This window comes from Magnolia sinica, chromosome 15 (genome assembly GCF_029962835.1).
Source record: "Magnolia sinica isolate HGM2019 chromosome 15, MsV1, whole genome shotgun sequence".
Lineage (NCBI taxonomy): Eukaryota > Viridiplantae > Streptophyta > Magnoliopsida > Magnoliales > Magnoliaceae > Magnolia > Magnolia sinica.
Genome location: NC_080587.1, coordinates 19,832,900 through 19,839,471, shown reverse-complemented (window position 1 = coordinate 19,839,471; position 6,572 = coordinate 19,832,900).

The following is a 6,572-nucleotide window of genomic DNA, read 5'->3' as shown; positions in this document are numbered from 1 at the left end:
ACCAATGTCAATGCATGCCTCTGCCACGGCTTATTCAAAGAGCTCAGCAAAAAGAAGGTTGATGTCTGGTGGGCTGTCGATCATAGAACTTTTACCCATTACCATCTAAAAGCCCACCCAAAATTGTTGGAAGTGTAAGACGATATTAATGGTCAACGCTCTTCAGTTCAACAGAGTCAAGCAAAAACAAGGCAATTTTATAAGGGCTAGGCTCTACAGTACCTATAATGACAATATCATATCCAATCAACCAAGCAAAAGCAAGCAAGATTATTGATTAACCATTCCACCTCAATTACTTGTCTTTCTTTATTGCTCCCATTGCAATACCTTCTCCCATTTTAGCTTCTTCGGAATGCAAATATTTAGATTGTTCCCTATCCTTTTATTACTTTCACTATCCCAAATAGAAATTTTGGAGATCAGAAACTCAGCTTAGAGTCAGCTTTGTCCTGAGTAAGATGCAACCCACAACTCAGTCAAGTACTTAATCTGAGTTTTTCAAGTTTCCAAGTGTTTGTGACATAATCTGATTATTCGGGGGGCGGGATGGCGGAATCGAGATCTAAATGCAGTGTTCCAAATGCTCAATTATTTATTTTCAGTCTTTATGATGTTAATCCTTTAACTCAATGTAAGCATTGATCGAGTCAACTAAGTTTTAGGACAGTGACTAACAAAAACTAATGCAGCACTGATACAGTACAAGGTCTGTCCCGATACACTATAGGAGCAGTGCATTTGTCTCTCTGAGTCAGAATCAATATGTTTTCCAATCTTCTTTTGTTTTGAAAGTGGATTTTCCAGCGTGAATCTCAGCAATCAATCACACACGTTCATGTCTTCTTGTTTTGTCGTGGGTACTCTGGTCTCCAGGGTATTTTGGAGGATCCAGGCAGGTATTCAAGGCAGCGGATGATCTTCTTGATAGGACCTTTTACATGGTTTGGATGTACTACATGGGAATGTACATTAAGTAACATTCGACAGCTAGCAGTGATCATTAGTCAGTTTTAATAACCTAAATCTTTATGGACAAACTTATGCTCTATATGTGGTGTGAGCAGAATGTGGTTCTGCAACAAACATGTAAATTGAAACCCACCTTATTTGAGATCATGATTGAAACCCGCTTTAGTCATGAACTGAATCCCACTTCAGTTCTAATAACATAAATCTCCATGAACAAATGCATGCTCTATATGTGATCGAGGCAGCAACCATCATAAACAAGTGAAATGATACTCAATTGACTCTAGAACATGACTGAAGCACATAGGAATAAACGTCGGTGAGTGTCGATGTTGTATTTGCATCCTGTTCATGATCCGCATCAGGCATGACAACGACAATATGAACTGGCCTTTATAGCTGGAAAAAAGAAGAGTTAGATAACCATGGCAGCACATATTAAGAGTGTAGAACCACAAGAGGCTTGTGTGGAAATTGGCTTATCTCTAATTCACTGAAAATAACATGAATACAGAGTCGATGAGAGATCTAGAGAGATCTTACCAGATACACATCTTAACAAATAAGGAAATTTCCTAATATAATAATATTTCTCTAATATACTTTAACAATCCCTACCAAAATCAAGGCTCTCTGAAATGAGTAACTTGAGTTTGAAAGGTACGATGAACATTTACGCAAAAGCAAAAGTAAAATGCAACAATAACATGAGGTGAGCAAATGAGGCAACGAAACGACGAGTAACATCAGGCAAGTAGATACTTTTGATGACTTCTAGGATGTGAACCATTGGCACCAATGACTGATGAATGATCTAGTGGCACTTCTAATGGCCTAGATTTCACCCATTGCTCTTCCGGTGGATACACACTTACAGTGGCTAGGATATCTACCATTACTCTTTCGATAGCTTTAGATATTTCGACATCAAAAAATGGTCTGATCCATACACCCGACACAAATGGGTCCGGTCTATACACCCGACAGAATAATGGGTCTAGTCCATACACCTGGCACAAACGGGTCCAGTTCAAAACACCCGACACAAATGAGAAAGGAAAAAAGAAAAGTGCATCTTATCAAAAGGCATGTTACGATGAAGATATATTGTCAAAGGTATAGAGGCGCAAGAAAGACTGATCAAGGCCGTCGGCACCAATCAAAATCCACAAGTCAATGAATGAGAATACCCCATCCCGCAAATGAAGTGTTCGACATAGGCCCGTGGGGTCCACTTGGGGGCAATCACTAGTGGGTGGGTCCCACGAGGTTTAGCCTCTTTTTTATTAATCTTGTTTCTTTCTTCCGTCTAAAGTTGAATTACAAATTCAACTTTAAGATTTAGATGAGGAGATAACGATAAGATTGAATAATCTCTGGTCTCATCCAAACTTCTGGTCCTTCCTATAAATGGGAAGAGGTCCTCTCGTGAAAATCATATCAAGAAACAACGAGAGTACAAAAAAAAAAAAATGAGATATTAATATTGTCCATCTAGATTGTCCCTCAAACGATATAAGTTGTAGACTGTAATCTGAGGCCATCTATACTGTAGAATCAGAGGGGTGATTAGACTCATAAGATCCAGTAGTGGTTAGGTGGACTGCTAGACCTAAACCGTTCAACATCAACTTTGTGGAGATACCATATCGTGTAAACTGTCGAATCCTGAGGGCCCACTCTTCCGCACAGACTTTCGTGAAGACCCAAAGTGCCTACAATAGTGGAAACATAGCTCACCAAATAAACAACTCCCCCCTCCAACAACCACTCCAATGATCAAGGTGAAACGGCGGTGACGATGCCGAATCTAAACGAAGGATGATGTAGCCAGATTTGGAGATTTGGAGATGGGTTTAGATCCGGCGATGATGGAGAATCATGGATTCGATGGCCGGACAGTGATGGAGAAGAAAACCAGAAAGGATAGATGTGGCTTGTTGGAGTGACCGATCAGAGATTCTCAGCAGGCTGAGACAACATGAGTTTCCTGATGAAGAAGATTTCGATGGAGATGGGAGAGGATTTTGGATGTGGGTTTCGGGTTCTATTAACCACGGCGACTATGACAGCGAATTGGTGGAGAACAATGGTGCTGATGTTAGAGATGGTGTTGTTATGACATACACTACCGACAGATAGTAGTGTAATCTGATGAAAAAAAATCTGTTATACAGGTGCCGGAGACAGGGAAGGCAAATTTGAGATGTGTTGGGTGCATCGGACGATCCCTTCAATGTTGGTCAATCCCTTTTCGATTGTAGACAAAGATAATGACACAACAACTGGAAGTTCTAGCTGGTAGATTTGATGCAACAATAGCATGTCCAACAGAGGAGGAGAACATGAGAAGAAAGAGGAAAGGGAGGTGGGATTAGAGCTGGGCAGGGGGCGACTCGACTCGGTGGACTCAATTCGTCTGACTCGATCATATCCGACTCGACTCGAACCGAATGGTAGAGTCGGGTTCAAATCAAGTAGCCCTATCCCGATCCAAAACCCAGCTGAGTTGAGTTCGTGTTACATAGTAACTCGACTTGACTCGAACCGAAACTCAATCTAGTCGGACTCGACCCGAACCAAAACCCGACTCAATCCGGTTATTAAGTACTATATAAACAAAAACAAAAACCCATTCTCTACCTTAACCCAAATAGCCGGTCACCGCACCCAACCCGATCATGAGCCCCCTGCTTCGGCACAACCGCACTACAACACCCGTCAGGCTCCTCTCTCTTTCTCTCTCCTCCACCCGTCCACACAGACGCACCCGTTCGGCTCAATTTCGAGCTCTCCTCCCCTCTCTCTTCCACCCGTTCGCACAGCAGCACCCGTTCGACCATCCTGCCCATTCGAGCTCCTCCAGTGCTCCTCTCTCTCTCTCTCTCTCTCTCTCTCTCTCTCTCTCTCCTCTTCACCCGTTCGCACGAGAGCACCCATCCGGCCACCTTGCCCATTCGAGCTCCTCAAGTCCTCCTCTCTCTCTCTCTCTCCTCCACCTATTTGCACAACAACACCGGTTCGGCTCGATTTCACTTTTTTTTATTGTTTATTGTTTTAATAAAATAAGTCATCAAATGGATAGCTCTAAGCAGCCCTAGGCACGCTGTGGTGCGTCCAGGCAGACTCGGGAGTGGCTTGGGCTCAATGTGGCGCATCCGAGCTTGGTCAGAATAGGTGTGGTGCGCCTAGCCTAGCTCGGGTGCGGTGAGGCCGGGCTCACTGTGGCCTGGCTCGAGTGTGGTGTAGCCGGGGTCGCTATGGTGTGTCCAACTTGGCTCGAGTGTGGTGTAGTCGGGCTCGCTGTTGTGTGTCTAACTTGGCTCAAGTGCGGCCGGGCTAACCCTAAAACATAACCCTAAACCTAAAACCTAACCCTAACCCTAAACCCTAAATCCAAACCCTGAACCTTGAACCTTGAACCCAAAACACTAAACCCTAAACCCTAAATCCAAACCCTAAACCCTAAATCGTAAACCCTAAGACCTAAACTTCTAAACCTAATCCCTAAACCCTAAATCCTAAATTGCTAGTGTGTTTTATTTATTTGAATTAAACAATTAGTGGTTAATTTTTTGAAATTATGGTTTACATTTCTTATTGCTTTGCTTATTATCGTGCATTAGATAGTTATCTTAATATGTATGGATTACATTGCTTTTTTGCTTAGCTTATTATTGTGCTTGCACATTATCTAGTTAGCTTAATATGTATGGATTACATTGCTTTTTTCTTAGGTTATTATTGTGACTTGTGAGTTAGATAATTAGTTGCCCATTTGAGGATTTCTATGTGGCCAAACATAGATATAATGTATTTTTTGTGGCATAAAAATCACTCAAATTGTCTCATTTTGGATAGTTTAAGGTTAGATAGATAGTATGCTTTCATATAACCTATTTAAATGTTCATGCCCGATCTGCGCTCCGTCTCATTTCTCTCTAGATATGTTTCTTCCTTTTCATTTCTAATATCAAATATCTTCACATTGCTTAGATATTTGGCATCGGAATGTGATGGAAGATCAACTTATCTGGAGAAACATGGGGAGGTGCTGCCGAATTTTCGGCGTGGGCGTTTAAATGGGAATATGAAAGTATTTAGATTGTTCCCTATCCTTTTATTACTTTCACTATCCCAAATATAAATTTTGGAGATCAGAAACTCAGCTTAGAGTCAGCTTTGTCCTGAGTAAGATGCAACCCACAACTCAGTCAAGTACTTAATCTGAGTTTTTCAAGTTTCCAAGTGTTTGTGACATAATCTGATTATCCGGGGGGCGGGATGGCGGAATCGAGATCTCAATGCAGTGTTCCAAATGCTCAATTATTTATTTTCAGTCTTTATGATGTTAATCCTTTAACTCAATGTAAGCATTGATCGAGTCAACTAAGTTTTAGGACAGTGACTAACAAAAACTAATGCAGTACTGATACAGTACAAGGTCTGTCCCGATACACTATAGGAGCAGTGCATTTGTCTCTCTGAGTCAGAATCAATATGTTTTCCAATCTTCTTTTGTTTTGAAAGTGGATGTTCCAGCGCGAATCTCAGCAATCACATATTCATGTCTTCTTGTTTTCTCATGGGTACTCTGGTCTCCAGGGCATTTTGGAGGATCCAGGCAGGTATTCAAGGCAGCAGATGATCTTCTTGATAGGGCCCACCTTTTGCATGGTTTGGATGTACTACATGGGAATGTACATTAAGTAGCATTCAACAACTAGCAGTGATCATTAGTCAGTTTTAATAACCTAAATCTTTATGGACAAACTTATGCTCTATATGTGGTGTGAGCAGAATGTGGTTCTGCAACAAACATGTAAACTGAAACCCACCTAATTTGAGATCATGATTGAAACCCGCTCTAGTCATGAACTGAATCCCACTTTAGTTCTAATAACCTAAATCTCCATGAACAAATGCATGCTCTATATGTGATCGAGGCAGCAACCATCATAAACAAGTGAAATGATACTCAATTGACTATAGAACATGACTGAAGGACACAGGAATAAACGTAGGTGAGTGTCAAAGTTGTATTTGCATCCTGTTCATGATCCACATCAGGCATGACGAAGACAATATGAACTGGCCTTGATAGCTGGAAAAAAGAAGAGTTAGAGAACCATGGCAACACATATTAAGAGTGTAGAACCACAAGAGGCTTGTGTGGAAATTGGCATATCTCTAATTCACTGAAAATAACATGAATATAGAGTTGATGAGAGATCTAGAGAGATCTTACCAGATACACATCTTAACAAATAAAGAAATTTTCTAATATAATAATATTGCTCTAATATACTATAATAATCCCTCCCAAAATCACACTACAAGAAAATAGGCCTTTACTAGAGGCCAAAACCGCCGGTACAAGTACTACCGGCGGTCGGACGCGCTGTCCCCTTTTAGCGGCGTTTGTAATGGCCGCTGCTAAAAATCAAACTTTAAGCGGCGCTTCTTGCGACTGCCACTAAAAACTGTAAAAACGCCGGAAAAATTTATAATAAACGCAGTTCAAATTGTTAGAAACGCCGCTAAAAGCTGTAACTAGTGCCGGTAAGAGATTAAAAACTCCAGTAAAAGCTGTAAAAAAA